Source organism: Macrobrachium rosenbergii, chromosome 15, assembly GCF_040412425.1.
Source record: "Macrobrachium rosenbergii isolate ZJJX-2024 chromosome 15, ASM4041242v1, whole genome shotgun sequence".
NCBI lineage: Eukaryota > Metazoa > Arthropoda > Malacostraca > Decapoda > Palaemonidae > Macrobrachium > Macrobrachium rosenbergii.
This window is the reverse complement of record NC_089755.1, coordinates 41,955,121-41,968,608: the sequence shown is the minus strand read 5'-3', so window position 1 is coordinate 41,968,608 and position 13,488 is coordinate 41,955,121. Positions and strand designations below refer to the sequence as shown.

General features: G+C 38.2%; 1 long non-coding RNA gene across 1 annotated transcript in view; it reads left to right on the top strand.

Annotated features, from left to right (window-relative positions):
- The window catches only part of LOC136846591 (uncharacterized), a 96,949-nt gene that overhangs the window by 37,201 nt on the left and 46,260 nt on the right, over positions 1 to 13,488 (top strand). The window lies entirely within an intron of this gene.

The window sequence follows — 13,488 nt, the reverse complement described above, 5'->3', positions numbered from 1 at the left end:
GTACTTGTAGGCCGAGGAAGCCGAAAGCCTCCGAATATTTGAGACAGACAAACTGACCCCCTCTTAGTTGGAGTTTGGTCGACTGGGACCAATATCAGGGCAAAGTTTAAAATAGTGTGACAGAGGAAACTATAGCGCCGGACAGATGTATCCAAAGTTGAGTCGTTCATGAAATAGATAAGGGCGGAAGGAGATAAAGACGTCCCTTATATCTTGGGGATTCTCTTATGAGACCTCTGCGCCAGCGTCACTTGATATTGTGGGTTGGGTAGGAATTAAGATTTAACACCGTAGTGTTGATAAATCACATGAGTCGAATTTATGATTACCTCTTAAGTCATTCGGATACGGGTATAAGAAGACGGCGGTCGATGAGGAAGTCATATCTATTTTTTACTCCCTGGCAGGTCATACATTAGCAAGCCTATGTTTCAAATGATGGTCGCCTTGCTCTCTCTCTCTCTCTCTCTCTCTCTCTCTCTCTCTCTCTCTCTCTCATTGCGAGTGCTTAGTTCTTGTGTTATTGCATTCATGAGTGCATGTGTAGTTGAGGCATTAGTCTCATTAGTGAAGGCATCGAGGTTAAATGAGAGATTGGGTTTAGGCCAATCAAAGAATTGATGTGCAGGCCGACTCACAATTTGATACAAAACATCCATTCATAATTGATAAAAAACGCCTTTGGTTGTTCTTTGTTAGCAATTACAAATTACGCAAGGAGATAAAAGTGGCACCAGAAACTAACTTGTGTTTTAGAGTTGAATAAACATTTTTTTTTATTCAGACAAACAGCGCATTGCATATTTTAGTCTGAAATCATTTGTCCCTCGAAATACCAAGGCGTAGTGTTATAGACCACTTGTGACACCAGCCAGCACGACGTTACGAAAGAACTATGGTCGTTCACGAGAAAGAGAGAGAGAGAGAAAGAAACATACTATTTGATACAAAAGACATTTTGATGACCAATGCGTGCGCCCAGCCTTAATGAATATTAAGGCCTCCTCCACCGACCCTTTGAGAGAGATAGATAAATATTATGGTTATCTGATTGGTGGTGTCTCTGTCTTTGTGTGTGTGTGTGTCTCTCTCTCACACACACACACACACACACACACACACACACACACACACCAAGGTCACTCCCTAGCGAGAGCGATTCGGGGCCGGGTGATCTAGACCGTGGCTGATCCCGTATGCTAAATACCGCCTCTCGGAAGCGCGTCTTTGAAGCTGGAAATAAACCGCGCGACGCAAACACGGAAGTGGTCTCGAACTTCAAACGGAAATCGAGGCATAAAATGTATTTCGGTATTCTTTGTCAAAAGCTTCAAAGCACAAACCCGGAGTAATTTTGGTAGGCAACAGAATGCTTTTCGCGATTGCCACAATAGTTTGGAATTTTCGTTGTCAAGTATTTTTTTCTTTATCTTTTTGCGAAGAGATTTTATGCTGATTAAACACGTAAACTATTGAATGCTGATCGGAGTTGTGGGTGAAATCGTCGTACCTCCGCCAACGAAGTTTGGTAGGGGATATGCCTTCACTCCTATTTGTTTTATTTTTTTATATATATTCCAAAAAAAAATTGATTGATGGATTTCAGTGAATTTCTTAAGGATGGGCTACGATCCAAATGATTGATTATTAGATGGATCGAGAAGAAGCAATTTCGGAGTTATTTTCAAAACTAGTTGTTCAAGCTTAAGAAATTTAAACCCCATGGGCTCGGACCGTAGGTTTATAATCGAAATTTTAATCATTTCCTCATACATGGGAAACAGAAGAGATCTCACCTTCCAGCTCTCAGATTTCAAGCTTATTCATATTTGAATCCGGTGAACGAAACTGATGGACTCATAAGGCGTTGGTTAAGGTAGCTTTTACTGTGTTCTTTAGCTGAATGACATGATAGAAAAATGTGATGATTATCAAGGCTAAATTCGTTCCTTTTAATACAAGGAAACATTCTCTCTCTCTCTCTCTCTCTCTCTCTCTCTCTCTCTCTCTCTCTCTCTCTCTCTCTCTCTCTCTCTCTCTCTCTTGTGTCTCTATTTTCTACACTTATCCAAGGGAAGGTTATATGCATTATTTTTTTGCTCGGGAGTTTTCAGTTAGTCAACAGCTTTGTGTTCAGTGGAGGTTATCACTTACTGAAAGGGTCTGCTTTGCTTATCTAGAGAGACTGTAAGACCAATTATGTAGTGCAACTCTTTCAAGTTGATATATTTATCTCGAACTTATCCACAGGAAATGGTTTTAAAATTACTGTAGAAATATGAAAGGGTCTCTACAGTAGACTTAATGGGATATTTTATCTCTTTAAAATCAGAATACGAGCAGAGACAGGCCAAAGTAGTCAAACTGAATATATTTCAATGCGTGAGAAACGGAGTTAGTCAGCCATTCGGTTTGTATAATGAGAGATCAGAGTATCCTCATGCAAGACCATAAGAAACTGCGAGTATTGAAGATAATAAACGTTCTGAAGTCTATCGTTGGAATGACGAAAGTGTCTGGAGTAACTAGCTGATTTGCAGTCTCTTCGCAGATAGGCAAAAGAAGCATGAAAACTGCATGCCAAGCCATGCAAATTACTTGCTTTACAGAAGAAGCCAAACGACCTCTCTGTATCACCATATGCAAAGCTGATAGAGTAGACAATCGCACGTAGCTATCTTTCAAGATACAGCGCATCCTGCTCTTCAGCTGCCAACAGCAACCATTCGGGTACGCCTTTCCCTTATCTCTCTCTCTCTCTCTCTCTCTCTCTCTCTCTCTCTCTCTCTTCTGGGTACGGTAATATGGCCCCAGAACCCTCTCTTAGACACCGTCTTTTGGCCGCGTTCAGTTCGTTTATCAGGTCTGGATCGCCTGAGGGACAGCCCAAATGCCACTTACAGTCGAGTCCAAGGGGAGGAAATATTGTTCATCCCGAAGGACACGACGCTGGTACTAAAAGTGGTCTCGCCAGCCGTCTTTCCTATTCGTCCGTTCACTTGACTCGCTCGGACATGTTGGAATCTCCACTTTTCGTATTAATGCACGAGACCACGAAGACTGTGCTGGTGTTTAAAGGACTGGGGAGAGAGAGAGAGAGAGAGAGAGAGAGAGAGAGAGAGAGAGAGAGAGAGAGAGAGAGAGAGAGAGAGAGACGGATTCCTGAAGTGAGTAGAGATTAAGAAACCAACGGTATCCTTTTATTAAAATAAGGACTACCAGAGAGAGAGAGAGAGAGAGAGAGGAATGTCTGATCAGAGGTTAAGGAACCAACGGTATCTTTTATTAAAATAAGGACTACCAAAGAGAAAGAGAGATAGAGAAATTCCTGAATTGATTAGAAACTGAGGAACCAATGGAATCCTTTTTTAAAAATAAGAACTACCAAAGAGAGAGAGAGAGAGAGAGAGAGAGAGAGAGAGAGAGAGAGAGAGAGAGAGAGAGAGAAAAACATATCACAAGAAACAATCCTACCAAAGACAAATTCACTATGACCGTCAATATCATGAAAGGAATGAATTTTAGCTCCGACTCTTCAGTCATTCGGTATAGGTCCGTGTTCACAGGATATAAATCCCTTAAATTTAGCTGAATTCAACGTCTCCTTTCTCCCCCCCCCCTCCCCCTCTCCCCAAGGCTTTCCTCACTGGAGGTGAATATTTCTTCCTGACTAAAGATATCATTTGGCTCTGAGCCTTCCCGTCTGGAGATGTACGAAGTCTTAAGAAGGCGTTGAGACTTCTTGGGAATTTACAGTGACTCTGAACAGAAGCTGTCAGGACATAAAAAACAGATAAATGCTGGTTTTTCTGAATGTTATTAACATAATCTTATGCTGTTTGGTATTTTACATTTTGCATTAAATAACTGTGGACGTTCAATTACTGATAATAAACTCGAGCACAATTTTTATCCACAACTAGCTAATCTGTTTGTTTAGCGTTGTTGAAGCTGCTGTGAGATTAAACTGCTCTTACGCTACCATGGACCCTTGCTTGCAGCTTCTTAATGTTCTAAAATCATGTAGCACTCTGGGGATCGAACGCATCGCATGAAAAGAGCCTCCCCCTCCTCCCCCACCGGATCCAAGCTTAGCTGTTTTTATATACTGAGCATAAGCTGATTTGTCCGTCATTTATGAAACTCGGCCCCAAAATGTGGAACCCTTTTGCCTCCCGACCGATTCCATGATCTTGTAATTGGGTAGTTGCCGCTGCGTGTTTCATTCTTAAGTAAAGTTGAGGGCTGCCGTCAAGATTTGAAACAACGGTCAACACTAATAATTTCCTTCATAGGTAATCTAAGTCTTTAATAGATTTAGTTTTACGTCGTTCAAGTCTTGAGTGAGATCTAACGAAGCCACTTGACCATGCTGATGTTAAAGACAGTACTTGATGCTACATACAGAAGCATTTAGTTGAATATTAGTCGCTGTCGTCCATTTTTGCGAAGGTACCCCTTAAAACTTTGAACTCTGTAGCGAACCAGAGTACTTGATACTTAATTCTATTCTTAGTAAAAGCTTTTAACAGCTGCTTTGATCTGTTATAAGTAAACGAGAATGAATGTCACTTTCTATCCTTTCAAGGCAAAAGTAATATCGACTCATTTATAAATGAATATTAACTTACACTTTTTTGTATAGCGTTTTAGCTATGCTATTCAGTCTTGAATGATGGATGAAGGCAGAGTTCAGTTGTCGGTTGAATTTGTCTATTTTAGGTAGTTGGGGATTGTGATTATTTATTTTTCTAGATTAATATTGGACGCTTTATTTTATTCTATTTAAATTGTTGGCTTTAAAATTCGACCCACTCCCGATCAGAAACCATTTACTGCTCACTTATATTCACTTTTTTTTAATGGTTTCAGAGCTGCTTCATTCTTCTTAACTTACACAATTTTACGATTATGATTTTTTGCATTTGAACATCGTCAGAGATTTCTTAGAAATGCATCCGATACGCACGTATGAAAAATAGAAGAAAGACGAACAAAAAACAATGCATAATGTGACTGGACCCTTAGATTGACTTTGGGAACGAGTTCTAGTTGTGTTTCGACAAAACTCGCAGGTGCGACTCACTATGCATAAAACATGACAAAAACCTTGTGAATAAATCATTTGGGCTAAGAGAAGGACGGTTTTCTAAAACGTAAGAACGGAAAACCATTTCGAATCCCAGACTGCGTTGCCGGCGAGGTGCATTAAGCTGGGAGGTCCAATCCTTGAATATGTTGTAATCCGCTTTTCCAGTAGGTGTACTTTCGGCAAAGCCCTTTTGTCATCTGGAATGGTACCCGCTTTTCTCAAACGCCTCCTGGAAAATGGCGAAGTGCTGGAAGTTTTTAAAAGATGTTTTCGAAGATTTATGTTATATTATTATTTTCTCCACCGCCGTGTTCGTTTATATTTTCGCCAATGCGCCGACGAATTTGGGAGTGGGCTATGCTTTTAACCGTCTTTCTACCTGCGTATAGTTGCAGCGATAAGCTAATTCTCTCTCTCTCTCTCTCTCTCTCTAATCTCTCTCTTCTTATATATATATATATATATATATATATATATATATATATATGTTATATATATTTTATGCATGTATATATATATTTATATATAAGTACATATATATTATATATATATGTATATTGTATATGTATGTATATACTATACATATATGTATATATACAATAAATATATATATATATATATATATATATATATATATATACATGTACGTATATATGTATGTATATACATGCATAATATATATATATATATATATATATATATATATATATATATATATATATATATATATATATATATATAATCTATGGCATATAATATAATTTCACCGTGTAAGCGCACATGTACCAATTATGTTTTACCTCGCGTATGTAGATTCTCCATATAATAGTCATGAAAGTACGCGTGACTTCGATCATAAGTTTGTCAACACGTAGGAATATTCGGAACGTAATGGAACATGAGTGTTTATCTATTACGTGCATGCGTCCCAAGACCTCCATTTGTACTGTTGCATGACATAGGCCATTAACTGTTCTGTTGATTGTGCGTGTGTATGGAGCAGTTTCTCCTTTTCCTCATGTAGAATCTGAGGAAGGACTTCTTCTCACTCTCTACAGAATCCTGACAGTATACTAACCTAAGTTAATGAAAGATAAGTATCAGAATGTAGTATTGTATTCCACCTTGTCCTGTATATATTTTCATACATTTGTTTTAAGACAATGAATATATCATCCATTCACTATTATTATTATTATTATTATTATTATTATTATTATTATTAGCTGTATTCAATTTTGTAGAAGACTTATTTTCCTTATTGTGGACTTTTCATTGGAGGTGCAAAGCAACAGTCACGCCTATATTGGTCATTTCATGGGGGAAAAAGTAAAAAATCTGGATTCTGCTTTTTATATATTCTATACAGTATCAGCAACTGTATAAGTTATAATATTCTAACTGTAAAGAATATATAAAAGCACAATCCAGATTATTTACTTTTTCCCCCATGAAATGACAAATATAGGCCAGTTGTTAACACGCACCTCCAATGAAAAGAAGTCCACAATAAGGAAAATAGAAAAAGTCTAATACAAAATAAATGCAGCTGAAGCAGCAGTAATATTCAATGAAACCTGTTTAAAAGAGGGTCTGCTGCCAAATTATATTATTATTATTATTATTATTATTATTATTATTATTATTATTATTATTATTATTTAGAATATGAACCCTATTCATATGAAACAAGCCCACAGGAGCCACTGCCTTAAAATTCAAGCTTCCAAAGAATATGGTGTTCATTAGAAAGAAGTAACAGAAGGTACTTGGACATACAGAAAGAAGAGATCACATTAAAAAGAAAAAGAAAAAACGAATTAACAAATTAATAAATAGCAGAAATGGAAGCAAATTATTAAAATAAAAGAGTAGTCATGCATTGCATCTTCGCTTGAACTTCTGGAACTCCATTACGTTTAGATTGTACATAGTTTGCATTGATTTACAGTTCATCTCTTTACATTTTTTTTTTGTCTCGTACAAATGAAATTATTTCTGAATATTTACGTGAGCAATGGCTGATGTATATGTTCATATTGTTAATAATAAACGGTTTGTGATTGACAGTTGGCTATAAACCTGGTAGGGCGTTTACAATGAAAAGTACGAACTCAGGAATGGCATGACCCTTCTTTGTCTGCGTGGTCTTCTCAAATTTTATTCCATGAAAAAAAAATGGGCATTGTTACCTCTGTATGATTTTATTCGACCTCTTTTCGCTACGTTTCACTGCAGAAAAATATATTACCAAAAAAGTAGTCTGTTTGCTAAAGTATTCCATGTTTCTAGACTGGTTTGGAAGAAAATTCAGTATTCACATTTACTTCCAGGCAATAAAAATAAGGCAGGGACAAAGGTCGCCGAAAGGTGGTTTTTCCTGACTGTCAAAATCCTTAATTGTCAAGAATTCCATTGCAGTTATCTTGTGTTCCTCGACATTTTTCCCGTTACATTACTTCTAGTTAAAAGTGAGAGAGAGAGAGTTTTCAATCCGAGAGGCAGTTTTCCAACCCAAGGAACTTTCTGATCGCACCAGAAAAACTGTCATTTAATTGGCCCGTAAGAGAATAACGAGACAAGAGCATAATTGGAGATACTTGGAAATTTCAGGGAGAGTCGGTCGTTAAAACAAAACTTCGGATATCCTGGTTAAAGAGTTTGATGTAGGTCGCGATCTTCTATAACCAGTAAAAAACTTTGGCACAATCGAGTTTTCTGTACTGCGTATAATCAAGGCCACCGAAAATGGATCTCTCTTTCGGTGGCCTCGGTATAATGCTGTATGAGCTGCGGCCCATGAAACTTTCAGACATGGCCCGGTGGTGGCCTGTCCTATAGCGTTGCCAGACGCACGATCATGGCTAACTTAAACCTTATATAAAATAAAATAAAAACTGCTGATGCTAGAGGGCTGCAATTTGGTATGTTTGATGATTGGAGGGTGGATGATCAACGTACCAATTTGCGCCCCTCTAGCCTCAGTGGCTTTTAAGATCAGAAAAAGTGCGGACGGATAGATAAAGCCATTTCAATAGTTTTCTTTTACAGAAAACTAAAAAGGCAATGGAACTTTTGTCTTATAGACTGACGAGGTTCATAAAACCATACAAACTGAATTCTGACGGTTGTCAGGAACTGTGGTGTTTGAAGATTTCGAGAGAATATGCAGTTTAATTCTTTAGAACAACCATTGTCGTCCTCATGAATGCTTTGATTCATAATGGAAATTGCCTGTCGCATCTCCGTTGATAAACCAAGGCAGTCAATAATATTTACTACTGTCACTAGCAGTCCTGAGTTGACTAATTTTATTAAAGGCTCTACTTCTTGACAGCATCTGTTCAGGAATAGTCTGGGTCATTCATAGTACTAGCAATGTTAAACAAATCACAATCCTTTCATAATTTTCCCTAAGTGGCAATAAACTGATTAAAAAACACTCTTAGCAGCAGGAGTCTTGAAACGGAGAAACAAACCCACAGTTATGTATATGTACATATATTTAAAGATAAATCTGTACAGACGGCTTTCGGGAATCTCTTCATTTGAAATAGGGGAATCGAACAGATTCCCGAAAGCTCTCTGTACGGATTTATCTTTAAATATATGTACATATACATAACTGTGGATTTGTTTCTCCAGTAAGGTGATTATATACCTTTAGTGAGCGTGGACTGATCTCACAGTAATATTGCTTCAATCTCAGGTTCGTTATCTGACAGTAAACTGGCTTTAACCTCCATTCCCACCAACATTACCTGTGTCTCGAATGTTATTCTTCCTACCGTGAACCAATTCCATTTATCCGTCTCTCACTTAATCCTTTCTCACTTAATCCTTCCTCCTCCCCGAGGTATAAAAAAAAAACTCGAAATGGAGAACGAAATATTCAGGGGAAAATCATTTGTAGTCTTTTTCATTCTTTGATGTATGTTGGAGACAATTAAGAGTATATGATTTTTACGAATTCGTTAGACTTCGTACTCATGGTACGACCTAGTTTTTCCCCGAGACCGCTTATAGTCTATGCGGAGTAATAAAGAGGCGGTATTAATAGACGGGAAACACCGCAAGAAATGCTTCATTAGCTAAAAGGTTTACGAGCTCTCCGGAACTTTATAACGTTTTCAATTTTTTTCTATTATTTTTTTGCTTCGGTTTTAACTTGGCAGAACTTACCAGATATTAAATGTTGAAGAGATAGATGAATGCTTCAAGTTAAGATATTTAAGGAAGCAAAAAAATATATTGAAGAGAAAACTGATGAATGTTCATAAGCTTCCTCGAAATATATACATGATTTGAGCCCTCTCAGAACGACGGTAAAGCTCGTAGAGAGAGAGAGAGAGAGAGAGAGAGAGAGAGAGAGAGAGAGAGTGTGTGTGTGTGAAAGTCGGTGTTAGCGAGGTAAGGAAAGAGAGAGAGAGAGAGAGAGAGAGATGAGGTCGGTGTTAGCGAGGTAAGGAAAGAGAGAGAGAGAGAGGCAGAGAGAGATGAGGTCGGTGTTAGCGAGGTAAGGAAAGAGAGAGAGAGAGAGAGAGAGAGAGAGGATGAGGTTTATGGAGTAGGACAAGGTAAGGAAAGAGAGAGAGAGAGAGAAAGATTAGGTCGGTGTTTGCAGAGGAGAGAGAGGAGAGAGAGGAGAGAGAGAGAGAGAGAGAGAGAGAGAGAGAAAGGGTGGGTCAAGTGAAGAGAGAGAGAGAGAGAGAGAGAGAGAGAGAGAGAGAGAGAGAGTAGGGTTTGTATTGGCGAGGTAAGGAAAGAGAGAGAGAGAGAGAGAGAGAGAGAGAGAATTATATATATCCGTAAAACAAAACACATACCAGAAATGTTCATGCGTCACGCACGCAAGAGAAAGCACTGATTTGAGGTATGGCCGACGTCACACAGACCTTTAATGGCACGGGGGCAATTTCCTAGTCCCTCTTGCACAGTCTGTCTGAGTTATTCGAATTGGGCATCATTATCTCAATTGCAAGACGCATTAGAGGAGGAGGAGGAGGAGGAGGGGGAGGAGGAGGAGGAGGAGGTGGGAGGGAAGGGGTAGGAGGGAAGCAGCGAATCACTTATGAAGGGAGACATCTATTTTTTCAGTCTAATTTGTATCTACCATTTTTTATCCCTTTTGCTCGAATGGAAGAGACGGTGGTTTCAGTATTATTTGAGACTGCTAATTTTAGTCCTTCCTATTCTCGTATGTTTCTTAGCGGTGCGTTTATTAGTGTCAACAATGACTTTTCGATGAGTTCAACCAAGATATTGAACCTCACGGATTTAATACGGTTCTTTTTGTATTTCCCTTTTCCTTTACTTTTCCTTACTTCTTCCTTAAGAAGTTCCTTCTCTTCCTTCTTCCTTATGGAAGCTTGAATTTCAGTTCAATGGCCCGTGTGGGCTTGTTCCATATGTATAGGGTTCATCTTAATAATAATAATAATAATAATAATAATAATAATAATAATAATAACTGAAAAACGTCTTATATGTAGTCCCTCCTACGAATGTACGTCAATAACTTTCTTCGCAACAGCCACGTAAAAATCAAGCGGTTATTTTTTTCTCCCGTCGGAATCGTCCCTCCTCGGGGAAACTCGTCCTCGACAGGATCATATATATATATATATAATATAATATATATATATATATATATATATATATATATATATATATATATATATATATATATATATATATATATATATATATATATATATATATATATATACTAGGGAATGACCTGATTCACTCCAGGTCTCTCTCTCTCTCTCTCTCTCTCTCTCTCAGTGCGCCCGTAATTTGACGATAATTGCTAATCGTTTTTCTGAGAAAAGTCTTTTTTCTTGTTGGTGGCCTCGCTTTTCAGAAGTCTCCGCTGATTTCGATGACGTGGGCGGCAATGTTTCCTTCCTTGCGCTATGGAGACTAATCTTCTTTTTTGCTATTTAATCTTTTGAGTTTGTGTGTGCGTGCTTGATTAAGTGTATTTGTGTGTGTGCTTGCGTGTGTGTGTGTGTGTGTGTGTGTTGAACGCTCAGTGATCGTGTTTTGTCTATATGGGTACGGGGAGCATGCGCAGAAGGAAATTCAACAAGAAGGGGAGCAGTAATGTCTGACTGACTGATTAATTAGACACATGACAAAGAAATAAACCCTTCGCTATGATTGTGCTCATATTTATACGATTGATATTGAATAACTGACTGACTGACTGATGATGGAAGATTTACGGCTTCACAGTATAATGAAATAATAGGAGGACAGTGGCATCAGCTCGATGTCTTATTGTTTATTAGCTACGTGTCGCTTGCTTCTTGATATAACAAGGGAGCTGAGGATTCCTCGCGTTTTTTCTTTCGTGAAATAATGATGATGTCCATTTCGGTCGTGTAACACCCGCCAATCCCCTGTCTTAGTCCTTCTCACTTCTTGACTTGGTCTTCTCTCTCTCTCTCTCTCTCTCTCGAAACTAGTTGCTTTCTCTCCTACTTGAGATAATTCCCATAGGTTATGTGGTTAGATAAAGAGAGGGAATTACTTCACAGTCCTTCTTTATTTTTACCAATTGAAGGAATGGAATAGAATGATTAAAATATTTACTATTGTTTTTTGGAAGTTTGACTTATTCTTGTTTTTCTAGATCAAGGTGGCATTAAGCTAGCACGGAGGAATCGACTTAGGACAATATCTTGATTCAGCTTTTGTCCTCACGATATACGTCAGATTTTTGTCAACTTTTATAAGAATTAGAAAAACTTCATTGCTTATGAGGCCTATGCTTTCTGCCCTTTCCTGGCCCACGAAACACCCGAAATTTCTTCCAGTCGAGGCCCCTCAGACGAGAGAGATAAAACCTTCGGAAAACGGAGGCTGCAGTGAGATGGGATGGACAGGGGGGTGTGTGGGTGTGTCTGGGTGGAGATGAGGGAGGGGGAAGGGGGGGTTGGAGGGAAATGGAGGGAGTCTAGAAAGGGGAGAAAAAAAGAGGGGAAGGATGTGAAGGGAGCCTTTATTACAAGGCGATGGTTGTATGACATTTCCCCCCGCGAATAAAATCGTGCCGGGTTCCCCTTTGAGTGGGTAATATACACTGCGATAATCTCACTTGGGTCGTTACCACCCGCGTTAGGTCAAAATTAAAGTCCGCATCCCTCCGGCGTGGCGTCCAGCGTCTTAAGTAATCGTAAAGCGAAGTTCTACAGAGAGAGAGAGAGAAGACAAGACAGACAGAGAGAGAGAGAGAGAGAGAGAGAGAGAGAGAGAAAAAAATAGGTCATAGAATATGTACCACACAACAACGGCGTGTGGTGTCGTTTTGTATTTGGGGGAGATTAGAGCCCCATCAAAAAGAAGAGAGAGATTTTTTTCGAAAACTGAGGCGTAGTGGGAAGCTATTAGCTGTTCGTAGTAAGTCCGGCCATTACGGAGAGAGCCCGAATACGAAAACGGCCTCGGCTGTCATTAGGAGGCTGGAGTTTTGTGATGGTTTTCTCGGCTGTAATGACGACTGTAAGAAAGATTTCAGCGGATGAAAAATGATTTTTCTTTATCCAGGAGCTAGAATTAAATGAACATTGGGATTCTTTTAATATTTACTTTTCGTGGTTTACGAGAGACATTCTTCGACATGAGTTTTTTATTCCGCATTTACTTCACTTACCTTTTATGCAGTTTTCCGTTTTCAAAAGCAGTTCATTATTCAGTTTCATTAATTGAGGAAGACTTTTGATATGTGCAAAGTTTACGATAGGACAAATAATTGTGAAACCAAGTCTCTAGCAGCCTGTCTAGGAAGCAGCTTATCCCTTTCCTTCATTCATTCTGCATCCATTCAACAGCCTCTATTGTGTTCTTCTTGGCCTTCCTCTGCTGTGAATTATCATTAAGAAAATTTAAACTAAAAATGGGCGTTCCTTAACCCATGAGTCTCACTTTTACGTTATTCCATTGCTCTTCTTATTGGGAAATACATTAACGTGTGTTTATTATCACATTTTTACAGGGTGAGTCTAGCTTTCATTTTTTTATAGATAATTGCACACAAGATTCATTATATTTACATTATAAATTAATTTCCAGAACTTAGTGCTTTTATAAGCCACTCCATCAGAGTTGACTAAATCAAGACAGAATTACGACTCTCAAGTAGTTAGTTTTACTGTCGCTGCTTACTCTTTATTGCTGACTGTCCACTTTAAGAAGAAATATAAATCTCAATTCAGATAAAAAAAATACCGTTTCTAAAAAGAGAAAATGGACTGGTTATGGGAAGCTTACAGTTCCTAATTAAGCCATGTAGATTGATTTATTGTTTCACATATATATATATATATATATATATATATATATATATATATATATATATATATATATATATATATATATATATATATATA